The 21,530-nt window shown below is 44.6% G+C and overlaps 1 protein-coding gene across 1 annotated transcript in view; it reads right to left on the reverse strand.

Annotated features, from left to right (window-relative positions):
• The window catches only part of LOC144687610 (solute carrier family 2, facilitated glucose transporter member 11-like), a 74,719-nt gene extending 55,349 nt beyond the window's left edge, over window positions 1-19,370 (reverse strand). Inside the window, exon 1 of the mRNA XM_078553957.1 lies at window positions 16,713-19,370. The gene's annotated coding sequence lies outside the window, so the exon portion shown is untranslated. The remainder of the gene's footprint in view (window positions 1-16,712) is intronic.
• Between the last annotated feature and the right edge of the window lie 2,160 nt (window positions 19,371-21,530).

Raw genomic sequence — 21,530 nt, forward strand, 5'->3', positions numbered from 1 at the left:
AGCTGACACCTCCTGACTGGCCGGGAAACTCTTTCGAGTTATCAACAGTCACAGATTGCAACTCTTTCGAGTACAATCACAGTTCTTGGTTTCCGGGAGTGGGACATGAACCCACAACCCTCTGATTCAAAGGCGAGGGTGCCTTGAACTGAGCCACAGCTGACACCTCATTCTTTCGAGTTATCAACAGTCACAGATTGCAACTCTTTCGAGTACAATCACAGTTCTTGGTTTCCAGGAGTGGGACATGAACCCACAACCCTCTGATTCAAAGGCGAGGGTGCTATGAACTGAGCCACAGCTGACACCTCCTGACTGGCCGGGAAACTCTTTCGAGATATCAACAGTCACAGATTGCAACTCTTTTGAGTACAATCACAGTTCTTGGTTTCCGGGAGTGGGACATGAACCCACAACCCTCTGATTCAAAGGCGAGGGTGCTATGAACTGAGCCACAGCTGACACCTCAAGGGAGGGTCTTTTTCAACTCTTTCGAGTACATTCACAGTTCTTGGTTTCCGGGAGTGGGACATGAACCCACAACCTTCTGATTCAAAGGCGAGGGTGCTATGAACTGAGCCACAGCTGACACCTCAAAAATTTTTGTCATCCTGTCTGAGTTACATTTATAACTCTTTCGAGTTATCAACAGTCACAGATTGTAACTCTTTCGAGTACATTCACAGTTCTTGGTTTCCGGGAGTGGGACATGAACCCACAACCTTCTGAATCAAAGGCGAGGATGCTATGAACTGAGCCACAGCTGACACCTCAAAGGAAGACACATCAGAGGTGCTGGTGTGGAAGGCAGCATCAACAGAAGCAACTCTTTCGAGTACAATCACAGTTCTTGGTTTTCCGGGAGTGGGACATGAACCCACAACCCTCTGATTCAAAGGCGAGGGTGCTATGAACTGAGCCACAGCTGACACCTCATTCTTTCGAGTTATCAACAGTCACAGATTGCAACTCTTTCGAGTACAATCACAGTTCTTGGTTTCCGGGAGTGGGACATGAACCCACAACCCTCTGATTCAAAGGTGAGGATGCTATGAACTGAGCCACAGCTGACACCTCCTGACTGGCCGGGAAACTCTTTCGAGTTACCAACAGTCACAGATTGCAACTTCTTTCGAGTACAATCACAGTTCTTGGTTTTCCGGGAGTGGGACATGAACCCACAACCCTCTGATTCAAAGGCGAGGGTGCTATGAACTGAGCCACAGCTGACACCTCTGACTGGCCGGGAAACTCTTTCGAGTTATCAACAGTCACAGATTGCAACTCTTTCAAGTACAATCGCAGTTCTTGGTTTCCGGGAGTGGGACATGAACCCACAACCCTCTGATTCAAAGGCGAGGGTGCTATGGACTGAGCCACAGCTGACACCTCCTGACTGGCCAGGAAACTCTTTCGAGTTACCAACAGTCACAGATTGGCCTGAGGGCTAGAATGTTCTAAGGACCTCCAGTTAAGAGATACAAATTAAGGTTAGATTGTTGTGGGGATGCTAGGAGCGCTCTTCCCATTGATCAAGAGTTGTAAATATTGGGTTAGAAGTTGTTAATTGTGTTGATCCAGGTGTACATACTTGAGCTAAATGTTGCAAAGACACCTGAAAAGGGGTAAAAATAGGGGTGCATCACTGAGGTCTTTGCACTTGCCAAGGGTCAGCATTAGTCTCAGGACACTTGCTGGGGTAATTTGTCGGGAGAGCGAGCTAGGAGTAGGGCATTTGCAGGGAGGGCACGTGCCAGGGGTAGGGCACTTGGAGGAAGTTAGCATTTGTGTAGGGCATTGCCAGTCGACGGGTATTTGTCACAGGTTGAGAGGTTGCTATAAGAGCCAATATTGGCTTACTTAGAGACTAAAGTAACTGTCACGGGGCTGAGGATTGCCATAAGATTCCAGTGTTAGGGATCAGTGGATCCAGTATAGACAGAATTGCCAGGGCTAACGTAATTGCCTTGGGAGAGAAAGACAGAATAAGAACACTCAGCAGGCAGCTGTGAAGTGTGTAGCTTTAGCAATTAAGGTGGACTGGGGGCTTTAGCAGTTAAGGTAGACTGGGAAGTTGTGAGTTGGAAAAGGATCACTAGAGTTGGAGTCTTAAAGATGCAAAGGGATTTGTATGTATGTCAGAACTAAAATGCTAAGCCAAAATCCAGATCTTAACCACTTGCTGTGTGAAAATGCTTCTCACGTCATCATTGCTTCTTTTGTCAATTACCTTAAATCAGTGCCCTCTCGTTCTCAATTCTTCCACCAGTGGGAAAAGCTTTTCCCCATGTGCTCTGTCCAGACCCCTCATGATTTTGAATACCTCTATCAAATCTCCTCTCAACCTTCTCTTCTCCAAGGAAAACAGTCCCAACTTCTCAAATGTTTCCACGTTTTCTGAAGCTCCCCATCCCTGGAACCATTCTCGTGAATCATTTCTGCACTCTCTCTAATGCCTTTACATCCTTCCTGAAGTGTAAGCACAGAACTGAACGTAATACTCCAGTTGAAGCTGAACCAGTGTTTTATGCAAGTTTAACATTACCTCCTTCCTCCTATTAATAAAGCCTAGGATACTGTATGCTTTCTTAACCACTGTCTCAACCTGTCCTGCCACCATCTAAATTTATGCACATATACACCCAGGTTCCTCTGCTCCTGTACCCCCTTTAGAATTGTACCATTTATTTAATATCGTCTGTCCTTTTTCAGTCACTTCACATTTCTTTGCATTGAATTTCACCTGCCACTTGTTCACTCATTCCACCAACTTGTCTATGTCCTTTTGAAGTTCTGCACTATCTCTTCACAGTTCACAATGCTTCCAAGTTTCATATGATCTGTAAACTTTAAAATTGTGCCCTGTACACCAAGGTCTAGGTAATTAATATATATCAGGAAAAGCAAGGGCCCCAAAACCAACCCCTGCAGAGCTCCACCACAAACCATCCTCCAGCCTGAAAAACATCTATTAACCACTAAATTCTGTTTCCTATCACTCAACCAATTTCATATCCATGTTGCTACTATTCCTTTTATTCCTTGAGCTATAACTTTGCTCACAAGTCTGTTTTGCGGGCACTGTATCAAATGCTTTTTGGAAGTCCATGTACACCACATCAACAGCATTACCCTCATCAACCCTCTCTGTTAACTCTTCAAAAAAACTCCAGCAAGTTAGTTAAACAAGATTTGCCTTTAACAAATCCATGCAGGCTTTCCTTAATTAACCCACATTTGCCCAATTAATTTTGTGCTGAATTATTGTTTCTCGAAGCTTCCCCACCACCAAAGTTAAACTGACTGCTCTGGAGTTGCTGGGCTTATCTTTACACCCTTTTTTGAACAACAGTGTAACATTTGCAATTCTCCAGTCCTCTTGCCCCACTCCTGAGTCTAAAGGTAATTGGAAAATAATGGTCAGTGCTTCTGCAATTTCCGCTCTCACTTCCAGTGCAGAATAATTTTTTTCCAGAATAATGCCCCAGTCTACCAACAGATTGCTCACTTTATGAGCAATGTGTTTAAACATACTCCTAGTACAAGGTTTAGTTTGCTTAAGTCTGACATCAATAACAAAATAAGAGCAAAACAAGACAATGTGAAGATGAATCATGACACGCAAGGTGTGAAAATTAGAGAGTTCGGTGCTGGTTAGAAGATTGTGGTGAAAATCTACTGAGGTGATAAGGAGAAGTATGTAATTGGAGCTGTTGTAAAGAGGCTAGGTGCATTCACATATCTAGTGAAGTTTGGAGAAAGACTCTGTCAGTGTAATGTGGCTTATTTGCTTGAAAGAGGAAATCTGATGAAAGGAGAGTGTGATAAACCTCTTATAGTCCAACTTCCTCCTACAGTCCCAAGTGAAAGTCAGAAAGAAAGTAAAAGTCACAAAGAAACTGAAAGTTTGCTGGTATCACAGAGTCCACCAATGGAGAAAAGCAAGCCAGGGTCTTTGATTAAGACAAATCAATCAATGTCACAATCCCAACCATTAAGTGGAGTTGGTAGTCAAAGTCAAAATTAAGGTTTGACAGAGTCAGTGATGTTGAGAGAGCAGAGTCAAGCTAATGGAAATGGAAATGAAATAAGGTACCCAGACAGAAAGAGAAAGAAGCCAGTTAGATTAATTGAAAGTACATAGGGAGAAAGAAGAAGAAAATTGTTCTTTTCATTATTTTTTGTGGGGATCAGTGAGTTCAATTGGCAAGATAGCTAGAGTGTGGTGCCAACAACCTGGGTTCAATCTCTGTACTAGCTGTGGTGGTTCATGGAGGGCTGCCTCCTTGCCTTGCCACACACTTGATCTGGAGAAGTGCCTATCAACTATGTAACCTACTATCTCTCCTTAATAGACAGAGATGTCCATGGTCCTTCGTGGGCTACAGCAAATTACCTGTCAAATTATGATATTTTTGTTAAAGATATACTGATGTTAAGGGAAAACATTTTTTTTCTTTACATGTAAATTACTCTAGAAATATTGGTCATATATGATTTGGCTGTGATTAGAATCACAACAAATTTGCAACTCAACCTGTTAAATCTTCAGATGTTATGATGTTGGTTTCGTCATTTTGTATTCTGGGAAATTATGTGCATGTGCCACTTTGCATTTTGATGTATGATTGTTTTTTTTAAGTGGGGTGGAAGTATCGTGTAGAACCGTCTCTGCTGCACTCTCTGTTGGGCAGGTGTAAATAAAATTGTTCAATAATGGTGGTCTCCACATGTGTTAGTCTTAGTGCAACACACAATTATCAGCGTAGACTTGGATTCTGAAGTAGTATTTTCAGATGTTGCTAGGGGGCAACATGGAGATGAGGAGTAAAAGGGGATCAAGGATAGATGCTTGGAGGACTCCAGAGGTATTGGGGCAGGAGTGCTAAGAGAAGCTGTTTCAGGTGATTCTCTGGCTAACACTGAATAGATAAGAACCAGGTGAGAAGTGGGGAAAAAAGACTTGGGACTTAAACCGTAAACAAGTCAATGATGGGATTGCCGTAAGAGCACCAAAGATAAGATTATTATTAACATACAAATGGCAAATGACATCTGCAATAACAGACCTGTCACAAAGGCAGATACTGTCACTTCGATAACTTTTCTCCACCATCCCAGACAGCTGAAGGAGATTATTCACCTGCTGCATCATGTCATTGACAGAATCTGTGTTAGTGTGCAGGCTGAAAATACTCAGGCACACTGACACAGTTACATTTCATGCAGCTGGACTAGACTGAGATAGTGAACAGGTTGATCCTGTGTCCAATCTATTCATCTTGTTTATGTACAACCTGCAGCCCCTAGCTCTGAGATTCTGCTACTCAAATCTTTTTTGAATCCTCTGAAGTCATATTTTCAGAGGATCTGGAGCCAATGCTCCAGTACTCCTGTGGTTGAAATGGCATGGTAATACCATGTGGAGGTCCGTCCATAGCTCAGCGGCTATAACTCTGTAAACAGAAAAAAACTGATCAATTCAATACAGAAAACACGCCATATATCTATCACAATAACAATATTTTTTTTTCAACCTAGCTTACAGAATCATAGAGCTTGCAGCACAGAAGGAGGCCATTCAGCCCATCCTACCTGTGTCAGTTCTTTGATAGAATTATTCAATTAATCCCATTCATTCTACTCTTTTCGCATAGCTTTGCAAATTTTCCTTTTCAAGTATATATCCAATATATACTAGTAGTTTTGCAGCAGTAAATATAATCACCGTGGCACTGTAAACGTTGCCTAAATTGGTTAGTAATTGCAAATGGCCACCAGAGAGCGCACTGATGTCTTTATTTTTAACATAAGTCATTTTATTCACTTATATATTTGTTATTGCCATAGATTTCATTTGTTAACAGTCTGTTTCCACCTGCATGTCCTTCAAATTTTAAGAAATTAAATAATAAATAGGAGCTGGAGTAAGCCATTTGGCCTTTCGAGCCTGCTTCACTGTGCAACAATATCATGACTAATCGTTTACTTCAGCTCCGCCTTCCCATATTGTCTCTATATCCCTTAATTCGCTTAATACTCAAAAATTTATTTACCTCTGTCTTGAATATACTCAACCACCAAACATCTACAGCTCCAAAGATTCTGAGCCTTTCAAATGAAGAAATTTCTCTTCATCTATATGCAGCTTGAAATACTGAGATCCTTCAGCTATTCAATCTTTGGTGCAATTTAGAAATTACTGGAATGTCTAGTCACAGGCTAATCTCTATTGTTGAGATCCTGCTATCATTAAGCTGTTCCTGTTGGTGACCTGTGTCAGGTGCCCTGAAAATGACCATGAATCCACATTGAATGCATATGCGCATTATAATGCACCATGGGAGTTCATTACACATATCGCAATGTGCACCTTTGTGGGCAGAGCTGACCATCAGTGCAGGAATCTCCATGTAGATTAGAATTGGCCATTTCAAATGATAAACTCCAATGCATGGAATTGTTTAGTATTTTCTGCATTCCTAACATGAGTTCGGATGCAATCCCCTTAAAGGATCAGCAAAATGAATGCTTTTAGTACTTACACATATTAAGAAATTACTGGAATTAACACATTTTCCAAACTTGCAAACTGGCATTATGCCATCCAAAGCAAGGCTTGAAACCTAGATTGCAATCAATTCAATCAGTGTGCTATTCAGACAGTTCCAGTTAAAACTGTAAATGAGGAACATAGCACCAACAGGTTGGAAGAGCCTCCAAAATATGTACTGGCCTTGCATTATACATACATTCTTGATCTCTGCCCTATCTTCTATTATCAGATTCCTCAAGTTCTGGTGCTCATTTGGTTCCACTGCAGAGTCTGAACTAGGTTGAAAAGCAACTCAGAATCTTAAAACTAAAATATCTATACTGTCAATGACTTTGAGCTGATAAAATTGCAATATTGCACATTAACCAATTTGCAAACATCCTTTCACTCTCAACTACAAACAGCAATCTATATGACTAAGTTTTTTCCGAACATATCAATTAGGAGCAGGAGTAGGCCACTCAGCCCCTCCAGCCTGTTCCGCCATTCAATAAGATCATGGCTGATCTGATTTTAACCTCAACTTGACATTCCTGCATACCACCAATAAACATTCACCCCCTTGCTTATCAAGAATCTACCACTGCCTTAAAAAGATATTCAAAGGCTCTGCTTCAACCACCTTTTGAGGAAGAGAATTCCAAAGTCTCACAACCCCCTGAGAGAAAAAATTTCTCCTCATCTCTGCCCTAAATGGGTGACCCCTTATTTTGAAACAGTGGCCTCGAGTTCTAGATTCTTCCACAAGAGGAAACATCCTCTCCACATCCGCCCTGTCAAGTCCCCTCAGGATCTTCTATGTTTCAATCAACTCACCTCTTACTCTTCTAAACTCCCGTGGATACAAGCCTAGCCTGACCAGCCTTTCCTCTAGGACAACCCACCTATTCCAGGTATTAATCTAGTAAACCGTTTCTGAACTGCTTCTAATGCATTTACATCTTTCCCTAAATAAAGAAAAATATATTCTCTCAAATAAGATAAATTTTTCACAATTCAAAATCTTATGTACATAGACTCACTCCAAAATATCATTAACCAATTTGCCCAGAATTTTTCCCCAATTACCCACACCTTAAACCAACATTGTTTCAATCCATAAATATCTAGGAAGAAGTTTTGCGCTTATTTAATATATTATCTTCAAATGAAAAACAGTCCTAATTTTAGACTTGCCTTTGTTCCTATTTTGTTTCAGACTTGAGAAGATTTTTGTATTGGAAACTTTTTTTAAGAAAAAGAGGTTGTGTGTGAGGGGCGGATTTTATTAGTGAAGAGCACGTGGGTTTGGGAGTGTCACGGACAGGAGGGGTGTTTAATGTATACAGCCCTGATTTCTCCTCTCATTACCTGTCTGTAAACGGAAATGTGTTTTTGATTTCTGATTTCCCCCTTTATAAATGGTGGAGTAGTTTCCCCAACCCTTCAGTTTAGGAGTGATCCAATCATCTATTAATAATCCCACAGCAAACTCGAGATAAAGTAAAATACGAGTGTTGATTTATTTTACACACGCACAAAACGCGGGAAGGGATTTCACAACGTCCGCCCCTTTTTGCACTCATACAATAAAAGAGGGAAAAGAGAAAGAAAGGGGTGCAGGGCAAGACCATGATAAAAATAAGAGTTACGGTTTCACGTGAGTCCAGAATCAAAAGTCCAATGATGTATTCCTTCAGATGATAGCAGGATGAAACAGTTACAGGGTGATCCACCTTCCCAGAAGTGGTGACTTCCCCGTGGAAGAAGGCACGTAGAGGTGAATGAGTCTTATAGGCACAGATACAGGAGTTCCAATGTTCCAGTAGTACACAGTGTAGATGAGGGCCAGGCAATGTATCTGGACATTGCTCTTTCTGCTGCTACCTGTTAGGTTGTAAAATGGTAGACTGCCTGAGTTCAGTTCCACACGGCAATATTACAGGGTCTAGCAGCTCGGCGGGAGGATTGAGGGTGGGCACACATACCTCCCACTTCTTCTCCTGGGTGTTGGACAAAGGATGCATTTTAACAGGTCTGGAATCTTGAGATCTTTAATAGAGGGGTCAGGGTCCTTTTGGTCCTTGCAGACATACCAGCTCCATTAGCCACAGTTCTGCCTTAGAAATGTAAAGGGTGCAGGTGCGGATGCCTCTCTTTGGAATTTTATTTGCTGCAGTCATAGGGAGAATTAGCCTCTATTTTAAGGTAACAAGGCCCCTGCTGGTATGAATCATGGCTAGTCAGGCATGTCAGGGTAAAGCCTTTATCCATTTTAAAAATAAAAATAACAACTTTATAAAATAGCCAGGTTGATGTAGATATATATTTCCCTTCCTGTCTTCTAGACGGGACAGGAGTCAGAAGGGTTATTAAAATCGGTGAAAATGCCATCGCGTCCAGAAGACATGCATCACCGTGCTGTTCATAGAAGACAGGAAGGAAAATATATATCTACATCAACCTGGCTATTTTATAAAGTTGTTATTTTTATTTTTAAAATGGATAAAGGCTTTACCCTGACATGCCTGACTAGCCATGATTCATACCAGCAGGGGCCTTGTTACCTTAAAATAGAGGCTAATTCTCCCTATGACTGCAGCAAATAAAATTCCAAAGAGAGGCACCCGCACCCGCACCCTTTGCATTTGGAACCGTGGAGCCCAAAGGTATAATGATGATTAGGCATCTAAGTTAAAATCACATGTTCCAACGTGCCAAAACGTTCCGTGGGTTTCACATGTGCTATCGCCACCCTCTCCCCCCTGCCTTGTATGTCCTCAGGGTGACCCAAAGTGCTTTGCAGCCAATGTAGTACTTTTGAGGTATAGTTGCTATTGTCATGTAGGCATTTGTGGTAATTTGCACACATACAATAACGAGCTAAATGATCAGGTCCTCTGTTTTCATGATGTTGACCAGGACCCTGGGAGAAATCATGCCATGGGATATTTTATATCCATTTGAGAGGGTAAATGGGGTCACGGTTTAACAAATGCTGACACTATTACATAGAGGCAAATGTTGCAGTTCTGGTGGATTATAGCCACTGACGGATTATAGCCACTGACTTTTACATTTGTTTCTTCACCAGTAGTTATCTCAGGGAATTCCAAAGTTCTGAGACATGGTGTGTCACCTCTAAATTCACACCAATGAATCTTTATGTTGGCTCCTCTTTCAGCGAGTGCTGATAACACTCTGTAGAATGCTCAAATGTCTTCCCTTGTATTTTTGATGGGCTAACTAGTCTATAATTCCCAGGATAGAAAACCCAATGGTAATCCCCTTCCTAATCACACATCCAATCCCAGGAGAGTTAGCCTTTCCCAGCTCCACTGCTAAGTAAAACTTGTGAATCCGGGGAACTGTGGTAAGTGCTTTCCTGAAATGTAGATGGCCAACATCCTTATCCACCAGATTGGTAATCCTCCTGAAATGGGTCTGACGTGGATGAATCCATACAGGCTCTCTCTAATCACACGCTGCCCTCGGACAGCAAAGGGAAGCTCAGCAGCCCCCTTAGTTAACCTTTGGGGACTCAGTCTCAGAGCTGGGCTGAACTCTGCTTGGCCAAGCTCGAGTGCCTTATTGACACCACCGTGTCAACAGGTGGGCGGGACTTAGGACAGCACTTACAACATTTGCTCAGCAAACAGCATAACCTATCTACACGATCCATTTAAAAATTCGCTGACAACCAAAGCAAACAGAGCTCAGCACCTTCTCCCATGAAGAAGCCGAGTGATTTCTCCAGCAAATTGCAGTGAGCGGAGCGTAGTTACATACCCAATCCCAGTCTCTAATCCAGGCTGGCATTCCAGGGAGTGCTGCACTGCTGGAAGTGCCGTCTTTCGGATGAGACGTTAAACCGAGGTCCCGTCTGCCCTCTCAGGCGGATGTAAAAGATCCTGATACTATTTCGAAGAAGGGCAGGAAGTCCCCTGCGGTGTCCTGGCCAACATTCACGCTTCAATCAACAACCCAAACACAGATTACCTGGTCAGTATCTATCTCATTGCTGTTTATGGGAGCTTGCTGTGCACAGATTGGCTGCTGGGTTTCCTACATTGCAACAGATGCGCTCCGAAAGTTTTTAATTGGCTGCAAAGCACATTGGGATGTCCTGAGGCAGTGAAAGGTCTATTTAAATGCAAGTCTTGCTTTTGTTTTACAGCAGTGCGAGCTCTAAGTGAGATCTGTAGGTGTCAATCACCTCTATTCCAGCTGGAACTTGTGTGGACACTACATGCAGCCTTTCAGATGCAGGCTCAGAAAATGGAGTCAGAGTGTGCAGCAGGACCGGTTCCCATGGTAACCCTTGGTCAGGACACCAAAGTCGGGAATGTTTCTGGGTCCAGACGCTGCCCCAGGCTGGAGGGGACACATTCACAGCCACCCCTGATTTTCATGGAGAGGGTTGCAAATTGGCCAGGGGGGCAAGTTGGGCAGCCAATTAGCAATTGCGGGAAGGGGGGATTGTGTAAGTGTGGACCCAATTTAAACAGACCATAGCAGTCATTAATATATTTTATAAATAATAATTAATAAAAACAGAAAATGCTGGAAAAACTCAGGTCTGGCAGCATCTGTGGAGAGAGAAACAGAATTAACGTTTCAAGGCCGTATGTATGACTCTTCTTCAGCTCAGATTTCCAGTATCGGCAGTATTTTGCTTTTATCATAGCGGTCATTATTCTGACTGCCCTTTTATTCAGTGAATTGAAGCAGCAGTGACAGGAGAGGAAAGACAGGGGGCTGGGGGCCCGGGGGGCCAGGGACCGCGGGGGCCAGGGGGACCAGGGGGAGCGGGGGGGGCCAGGGGGACTGGGGGGCGGGGGGGCCAGGGGGCGCAGGGGCCAGGGGGGCCGAGGGTACCGGGGGGCGGGGGCCAGGGGCCAGGGGGGGCGGGGGCCAGGGGGAGCGGGGGCCAGGGGGAGCGGGGGCCAGGGGGACCGGGGGGGCAGGGGGGACAAGGGAGGGTGGGGGGCAGGGGGGACAAGGGGGGGTGGGGGGCGGGGGCCAAGGTGACCGGGGGGCGGGGGCCAGGGGGACCAGGGGGGTGGGGGGGGGGGCCAGGGGGGGTGGGGGGGGCCAGGCGGGGTGGGGGGCGGGGGGGGCCGGGGGCCAAGGGGACCGGGAGGCGGGGGGCCAGGACTGGGACCAGGAGCAGGGCCAGGACCAGAAGTGGGGCCGGGACCGGGAGCAGGGCTGACTTCTTGCTTCATTGTCACTGACCTTGAGGTCCTCCTTGTGGCAGTGAGGGAGAGGAGGTCCTCTTTCTGGAGGGTGGCATTTTCCCAAACCAAGCAGGCATGCATGGATTGAGGTGGCTGGGAACATTAGCAGACTTGGTGTGCTCAGGAGGAACTGGATCCAGTGTCAGATAAGCTTCAATGACCTTATTCACTGTGGCTAGGTCAAAGCAATGTTGGACCCTCATGACAGGCCTCTGGGTATGCAACGCCCAGCAGAGGAGTCTGAGGGGGTTACTCTGCTCCTAAACATGACAGGAATGTGTGCCCAGAGTACTTACTGAGTCTTCAGCAAGACTCAGAGCCATAGTGCTGCTGAGGACTTACCAGCACCAATACATTAAGCTTCCTGTGTGAATGAGCCATTGGGATTGGCCATTGAGGTGTCTGATCTCTCCCTCTCTTATCCCTTTAAGAGGGAGCACATAACGCACAAGAAAGGACACAGACAGGATGGGGGGAGGGTCCCCTGTCTGCACATCGTCCCTGCCGCAGAGGAGGGAGTAATGGAGAATGCCAGGGTAGCAGCTCAGGGGCAGGTCAGGGAAGGTGAGATAGGCATTCCTGGTGGAGAGAGTGAATAGATACTGCAATCTGTAGGCTTCACCCCACTGACAGCATGCCAAAGACTCAGCTGTATTGGGAAGCCTCGGTAATGCAGGGGTTTTTGCTCTCCAAGGCTAGTTCTCATCATCTCTTCTTGTGTCTCCTACTGATTCGGACATGAAGGGGGAAGGACAGAATCCTGCAACACTACAAGGAAAGTTACCGTGTAAACACCATGACATCTTACACACACGGCCCTCCACCGCCACCGACATTCACCTTGTTGGGGCCTCACACCCAATTAAATGGCGTGGCACTGGGTGATGAACATGGCATTATTGAGCAGGAAGAGGTGAAAGAGGCAGAGGCAGCTGTGGGCTGTCACCCTGGGGGGAGGGAGGACAGACACAGCCCTGCTCAGCTAGGCCTTGGGAATCACAACAAAGGAAGCTCTACCTTAGGCCAGCAGCAACAGATGTGTTCCCACATATTGGGAGTTCCCTAAGGGAGTGCAGATTGGAGGAGTCCATTCAGCACATGTGCAGCACAGTGGCTGAGGGCTTGAGGGACATGAGCTCCTCTATTAAATGAGTGGCCAATCTCATGGAGAGCCATGTGTGGCAGCACTCAGAATGGATGCAGGAGCAGTGCACTGACATGCACAGGATGCATGCCACACTCTGTCACATTCACTGATCAATGGCAATGATACACAGAGATATGTGGAGGGGATCCCAGGTGTGCCTCAGCTGGTGCTCCCCTCCAACCATCCAGAGCGCCAACCAAGGGCTAAGGCCATGACCAAACAGGATGAGGATGCCACCCCTCACAGGACATCATCATCATCATCATCAGTCTCATCCATCCCTCTGACTGAGGGGCCATCTACCCAACTGGGCTATTATGACACAGCCGATGGTAAAGGCCGAGTTGTTCAAATCCCAGAGGGAAACTTGAAACAACTGCCACAATCCATTTTTTGCAATTTGTAATTTCGAGATGCAGACTTTGGATTCAGTAGGAATAAGACCACCGAGTCTCATGGTTTTTATATAAAACTAAATTAAACATTTACTAATTTAACAACAAATTAAACACATACATATAGCTACAAATTACTACTATAACTTTTTAACAAATCCCCAAATTAATTACCCCAGGTAAATCACCACTAAGGCAACAGTAACCCATAGATTTAAATAGACACCAGGCAAAGCACATTTGACCTTACGAATTCCAAATGAGGTTCCTTTGCAAGTTGGTTGGAGGCATACAGGCCTTAACTGCCTCTACCTTACACACACAAACTCCTTTCTTTATATACCTAGCTTTCCCTTTGAATGTAAATTTTCCACTATATCATTGGGTCTTTTGAACTTCAGCTCTTCTAACAATAAAACCCCTTTCATAAGGGGGGGTTCACCAATTTTATTAGTAAGCTGAAAAAATAAACACATTGTTTGGCTTTTTCTAGCTAGGGGCAAGGTTTTACCCGCAGTCTTAAAAGGTTTATTCAACAAATGCAAATGAACACTTTACCTTACTATTCTCAATGTAAATGTGCACTTCTCATATTTTCCAACATAATGTAAATATTGATATCTGAGGCCATATGTGTAAGCTTCCATTCTTTCATAGTGAAATAGGAAAAGAGTGAAAAGGTGATGAAAGGAAGCAAGGGTCCTGCAAGAGGGACAATGAAACCTGTGGACAGACGTAGATCATTCATTGGCAGTAAGAGAGGATCTATTCCAGGCTGCTTCTACAATGGAAGTGCTCTCCCAGGCAGCTCAAAGCGAGTTCCAGATCATGCCATCCTCTAGGGTTAAGAGGGCTCAGCTAAAACATGCCCTAATCATATGATCCCTGCTGTTGGTGGACGTTTTGATGAGACAGCCAAGTCCTGTGCCAAGCCCAGCTTCCTCCCTGTGCAGCCAGAGAACCTCTGTGTTCTGCATCTTTCTCCTCCTCCGATGAGCTGTGTCGTTCCAGAGCCTCACTGTCCACTGCTCTCTGAAGGGCTGTGTTATGGAGAGTGCAGCAGACCACCACAATGCACAAGACTCACGTATTTCAGGGCACCAGACCGGCCCAGGTACTGGAACCGCATCTTCACAAGCCCGATAGCCTGCTTGATGGTGGTCCTTGAGAGCAGATGGCTTAGATTGTAGCACCACTGCAGTTCCATCTTGGGGTCTCGTAGAGCGACGAGCAGCCACCTTTTCAAGGGATGACTTTGGCCCCTAGAATTCATACAAATGGTTTGGGAGATGGAATGAAAAGCTGCGGCATCCTGGGCTGCTAGAGCATGAAGGAGTTGTGGCAGCTGCCAGGGAAGCGAACACACACATACTCTTGGTGTGGTCGTAGACCAGTGAACTTTGAGGAAGTGGAAGCCCTTCCAGTTGATGGGTCTCACTGGATGATCACTGGGTGCCTTGATGGCCACATGAGTTCAATTGGTGTTGCCCTGCACCTGTGGCAATCCAGCAAAAACCTAATGCCCTCTGCCCCTACGAGGCCACCTCTGTCTGAATTGAACGTATTGTCCAGCTCTTACAAATAAGGCATCAGCTACCTGCAAGTTGCAGTGGTGTGCAGTCAGTGTTAAGGCACAGCGGATGGTAAATGCCGAGCTGCTCAAATCCCAGAGGGAAACTTGAAAGAGCTGCCACAACTGTTTTGCAATTTGTATTTTATTTTGAGATGCATGCCTTGAATTCAGTAGTAATAAGTCCACCGAGGCCTAGAGATATTTTACAAAACTAAATTAAACAGTTATTAATAGAAGAAAAGATTTTAAGCACATACATAGGTCTACAAATTACTACTATAACTCCTAAATCTCCTAATTAATCTAGCTTCCAGTTACACCTCCATTAAGGCAACAGTAAAACAAAATAGATTTAAACAGACCCAGGCAAAGCACACAATACCCTGGACAATGATATTTACAATGAGTTTTCTTAGTTTCGGTTCCTCTGGACAGCAGCTTGGTGCACAGAGGCTGGAGGCTTTTCACACTTGTGTTAGACCTTAGAATGCCTTCTCCCTTACACATAACCTCATCTCCTTTATACATGTTTCTCCCTTTTTAATGTAAATTCCATTGTTCCAATGTGTCTTTGCAATTTTACTTTTTCCAAAAAACAATCTTTCGTAGTACTCATATTATCAGTAATCTTTGGGAAAAATAGACACACTGTTTGTCTTAACGTTTTATGGCTAGGTGTAACATCTCATCATCACTTTGAAATTCAAACTACTCTGGTTTATCTAAAAATGCAAATGTTCCTCACACTTCACATCCTAAAACTTCAGCCATGTTTATGTATTTATCATTTCAAACCTAGCTTCTCTTTTGATATTTCAAAAGCTCCAGACTAGCTGTCCGCAATTCAATTAAAACCCCCACACTACACAACCTCACACAGAGAAACTAATCCAAATCCCACTATTAACCTATCTTTACAATAAATCACGATAATATTTTGAAAATTATTATATTTTCACGACAGCCATTGTGAGATGTCCACAGCTGATCCTTGGAAGGACACAGAGGCAAAGAAGTTCAAAGCCACAGTGGATTTGATGACAACTGGCAGGGTGTAGATGGCAGTGCCGTGAGGTGTGAGTCTCTGTCAACAAGGGCACAAATCTCTGTGACCATTTGCCTGGAGAATCACCGTCTCCTGCAGCACTAGTTCTCCAATACCTCCAGGTAGCTCCTATGGGGAAGGTATGGCCTCCATTTCCTTCTTGCCCCTCGTTCCTCTCCACTGCGCTCCTGATCACAAGAGCTCTGTCTTCCCTGGAAGGGTGTTGCTCCTTATCGCCAATAGACCCAATATTGGAAAATTGTACTTGTGTCTCCAGCTATTGCCTTCCTTGAGCTCAGGTGGGCTCTCAATAATGTCTGGAAGCCTGACCCCCTCCTGCTCTTATGCCCGAGGTGGCAGGAGGGCAAGTGTGGGCGACCACTCTCCCCGGAACCTGTGTGGCGATGGCTGAGCGGCACTCTCTCAGGGTGCCACTCTGACTGGCAATGTACACCCGGGTCAGTCCCTGGCACCCCCTCACAAACTGACCCTGAGCCCTCAGTGGACTCCTTCACCACCTGAATTGGCCTCAGAGTAATAGCGAGTCCCTCCCCTCTCCTCCCCCAGGTTCCTGGGGTCATCCTGTGGGGCAGGTGGAGGGGAAGCTAAAAACAAAAAAACTACTGCGGATGCTGGAAATCCAAAACAAAAACAGAATTACCTGGAAAAACTCAGCAGGTCTGGCAGCATCGGCGGAGAAGAAAAGAGTTGACGTTTCGAGTGCACATGACCCTTCAGCAGAACTGAGTGAGGTCACTGGCCCAGGTCATTTCCCACACTCTCTCCCACCGCCTCCCTACCTGCTGCCGATCCTTCAGCAAACGAGTCGACATTCCCAGCGAATAATTAATTCACTTTGCCACAGCTTCACACTTCATCCCCTGAACCAATTCCATATTCCCCACCGACATAATGCAGCTCATCGAACCGCCGCCAGGATAGTCCTCCGGGCAGCAGAGGGCGCTGAGCCCGCCGTTTCTGGGCTCCTCCGGGGAGCAGAGGGCGCTGAGCCCGCCGTTTCTGGGCTCCTCCGGGCAGCAGAGGGCGCTGAGCCCGCCGTCTCTGAGCTCCTCCGGGCAGCAGAGGACGCTGAGCCCGCTGTCTCTGGGCTCCTCCGGGCAGCAGAGGGCGCTGCCTATAGAAAATTCAATTTGGAAACAAAGAACATGGAATTTCGTTTATTTTTATTTATTTTGTCGAAATATAGTGCTAATCCCACCAAATCAAATCAAGACAGAAATATAAAATCAAGAGATTTGGTGTAAAAATTATGAGCTGCTTTTTTCTCCCAAACATAAACCATTAATTAGAGATTGACTATTGATTTATAAACCTTCATTTGGCCTAAAACAGGTAAGAGTTATTTACAAAACCACTTAAAGTATTGTACAAACAAAACTGCTTGTGTTCCACAGCATTTCCCACACAAACCAATGGAGTGAGATAATATGAGGGAACAGGTTCAAAGGGCTGAATGGCCTACTTCCTTTTCTACCTTTCTCCCTCTGGCATTCCTGGAGTCTTGGTCAACTACCCTGTGAATGGTGAAGATTGAGGAGCCCACACACACCATCCTCAGTGGTGAGATCTTACAAGTGCACAACCATTTTCCCCGAACCTAAATTTGACAAGTCCACAACATTGGCTATTTTTATAATTTGAGCTGTAAGGATAAGTGATATTTTGCTCACTAAGAATGGACGGGTGAGGGTGACACCATTGCAAGTGATGGGCAGCTGTAGATTTTTAGCTTGCACTGAGAGTGACTGGATGACATCACGGGTCCATCGAAAACTGGAAGTACCCAGCAGTCAGTAATTACTCTGTCAGATTGAACACTCTGGGAGAGAGCTGTGGACACTGAGAGAACATTGTGTGTGGGACATAGATTGTTTTCAGGTTCATTGTGTTACATTGTAAAGTGAATAGTAACCTTTTTTTTAATTCATTCATAGGATGTGGGCATCACTGGCTAAGCCAGCGTTTATTGCCCATCCCTAATTGCCCTTGAAAAGGTGGGGGTGAGCTGCCTTCTTGAACCGCTGCAGTCTATGTGGTGTAGGTACATCCACAGTGCTGTTAGGAAGGGAGATCCAGGATTTTGACCCAGCAACAATGAAGAAACATATATTTCAAAGTCAGGATGGTGTGTATCTTGAAAGGGAACTTCCAGGTGGTGGAGTGCTTCATATGCAGTTTGCTGAGCGAAGGAGTTCAGTGAAGAGGAAAGGAGGTGCTCCTTTCCTTTTCTACCTTTCCTCAGAAAGAAGAGCAGTGGCCTTGGCAAGTAGGACTTGGTGAGTATTTCTACTTTCCTTAATATTCTCTAAATTAGAGGAAGTAAAAGTAAAGGCAGTAATTTAAAGGTAAGTCATGGCAGGGCAGCTCGGTCATGTCGAATGCTCCTCCTTGCAATGTGGGAAGTCAGGGACACTTCTAGTGTCATGGTGACCATGTGTGCAGGATGTGTCTCCAGCTGCAGCTGCTTGAAATCCACGTTTCGGATCTGGAGCTGCAGCTGGAGTCACTGTGGAGAATCCGCAGGGCTGAAATCTTTGTGGATGGCATGTACAGTGAGGTGGCCACACCGCAGCTAAAGAGTGCACAGGCAGAAAGGGAATGGGTGGCCGCCAGACAGAGTAAAGGCACTAAGCAGGTAGTGTAGGAGTCCCCTGGGTCCATCTCCCTCTCTAACAGATCTTTAACTTTGGATGCTACTGGGGGAGATGGTTTCTCAAGGGAATGTGATAAGAGCCAAGTCCATGGCACCACGAGTGGCTCAGTTGCACAGGAGGGGGAGAAAAGAGAGTGGGGAGAGAAATAGTGATAGGGGATTCTATCATAAGGGGAGCAGATAGACTTTTCTGCAGCCACGGGCATAACACCAGGATGGTATGTTGCCTCCCTGGCATCAGGGTCAAGGTGGTCACTAAGTGGCTGCAGGACATTCTGAAGGGGGAGGGTGAACAGCCAGAGGTTGTGGTTCACAGCAGTGCCAATGACATAGGTAAAAAGAGGGATGAGGTCCTGCAAGCAGAATATAGGGAACTAGGAAATAAATTAAAAAGCAGGACCTCAAAAGTATTAATCTCAGGATTACTCCCAGTGCCATGTGCTGGTGAGATCAGGAATAGGAGAATAGACCGGATGAATGCATGGCTGGAGAGATGGTGCAGGAGGGAGGGATTTAGATTCATGAGGCATTGGGACTGATTCTGGGGAAGATGGGACCTGTACAAGCAGGACGGGTTGCACCCCAGCAGGACTGGGACCAACATCCTCACAGGGGTATTCGCTAGTTACTGTGGGGGATGGGAACCTGAGCAGGGAGACACAATAGAGGGAAACAAAGATAGGAATGAAAGACAGAAAAGTAAAAAGCAAAATTGGAAAGCAGAGGAAACAAGGGCTAGCAGCAAATAGGGTCATTGGACAAAATAAATGTGTAAAAAGACAAGTCTAAAGGCATTGTATCTGAATGCATTCACAATAAAGGTAGACGAATTAACAACGCAAGTAGATGTAAACGGGTGCAATATGATTGCAATTACAGGGAAATGGCTACCAAGCCTGGGAACTGAATATCCAAGGGTATTCGATATTTAGGAAGGACAGGTAAAAAGGAAAAGGAGGTGATGTGGCATTGTTAATCAAAGATGAAATCAGTGCAATAATGAGAGACGATATTGGCTCAGAAAATCTAGATGTAGAATCAGTTTGGGTGGAGCTAAGAAGCAACAAGGGCGGAAAACATTAGTGGGAGTTGTCTCTAGGCCTCCAAACAGTAATGATAAGGTAGGGAACGGTGTTAAACAGGAAATTAGAGAGGCATGTAACAAAGGTACTACAGTAATCATGGATGACTTTAATCTACATATAGACTGGGCAAACCAAATTAGCAACAATTCTGTGGCGGATGAATTCCTGGAGTGTGTACAAGATGGTTTTTTAAACCAGTACATCGAGGAACAACTAGGGAACAGGCTATCCTAGATTTGGTTTTGTGCAATGAGAAGAGGTTAATTAATAATCCTGTTATACAAGGTCCTTTAGGGAACAGTGACCATAACATGATAGAATTCTTCCTTAGGATGGAAAGTGAAGTAGTCCAATCCGAAACTAGGGTCCTAAATCTAAACAAAGGAAACTATGAAACTATGAGGCGTGAGTTGGCTAGGACAGATTGGGGGACTTCATTAAAAGGCATGCTGGTGGATAGGCAATGGTTAATATTCAAGGAACGAATGTATGCATTGCAACAGTTATGTATTCCTTTTTAGCACAAAAACACAACAGGAAAAATGGCCCAACCATGGCTAATATAAATTAAGGATAGTATCAGATCCAAAGAGGAATCATATAAAGCTGCTAGAAAAAGTAGTAAGCCTGAGGATTGGGAGCAGTTTAGAATTCAGCAAAGAAGGACCAAGAGATTGATTAAGAGGGAAAAATAGAGTATGAGACTAAACTTGCAAGGAACATAAAAGAGGACTGTAAAAGCTTCTATAAGTATGTAAGAAGAAAAAGATTAGTGAAGACAAATGTAGGTCCCTTACAGTCTGAAACAGGAGAATTTATAATAGAGAACAAGGAAATGGCAGAGCAATTAAACAATTACTTTAGTTCTGTTTTTACAGAGGAAAACACAATAACTTCCCAGAAATACTAGGGAACCAAGGGTCTAGTGAGAAGGAGGAATTGAAGGAAATTAGTATAACTGAAAAAACAGTCCTGGAGAAATTAGTGGGACTGAAAGCCAATAAATCCCCAGGGCCTGATAATCTATATCCCAAGATATTAAAGGCAGTGGCCAGAGAAATAGTGGATGCGTTGGTTGTCATCTTCCAAAATTCTGTAGAGTCTGGAACAGCCCTGGCAGATTGGAGGGTGGCAAATGTAACCCTGCTATTTAAAAAGGAGGGAGAAAACAGCGAATTACAGACCAGTTTGCCTAAAATCAGTAGTAGGGAAAATGCTAGAATCTATTATAAAGGATGTGATAACAGGACACTTAGAAAATATCAATGGGATTAGACAAAGTCAACATGGATTTATGAAAAGGAAATCATGTTTGACAAACCTACTGGAGATTTTTGAGAATGTAACTAGCAGGATAAATAAGAGAGAACCAGTGGATGTGGTGGATTTGGATTTTCAGAAAGCTTTTGATAAAGTCCCACATAAGAGGTTAGTGTGCAAAAATAAAGCACATGGGGTTGGGGGTAATATATTGGCATAGATTGAGAATTGATTAGCAGACAGGAAACAGAGAGTAGGAATAAATGAGTCTTTTTCAGAATGGTGGGGTACCGCAGGGATCAGTGTTTGGGCCCCAGCTGCTCACAATACATATCAATGATTTCAGTGAGAGAACCAAATGTAATATTTCCAAGTTTGCTGATGACACAAAACTAGGTGGGAATGTGAGTGGTGAGGAGGATGTTAAGAGGCTTCAAGGTGATTTAGAAAAGTTGAGTCAGTGGGCAAATATATGGCAGATGCAGTATAACGTGGATTAGTGTGAAGTTATGCATTTTGGTAGGAAAAACAGAATGGCAGAGTATTATTTAAATGATGATAGATTGGGAAATGTTG

Source organism: Cetorhinus maximus, chromosome 12 (genome assembly GCF_964194155.1).
Source record: "Cetorhinus maximus chromosome 12, sCetMax3.hap1.1, whole genome shotgun sequence".
Classification (NCBI taxonomy): domain Eukaryota; kingdom Metazoa; phylum Chordata; class Chondrichthyes; order Lamniformes; family Cetorhinidae; genus Cetorhinus; species Cetorhinus maximus.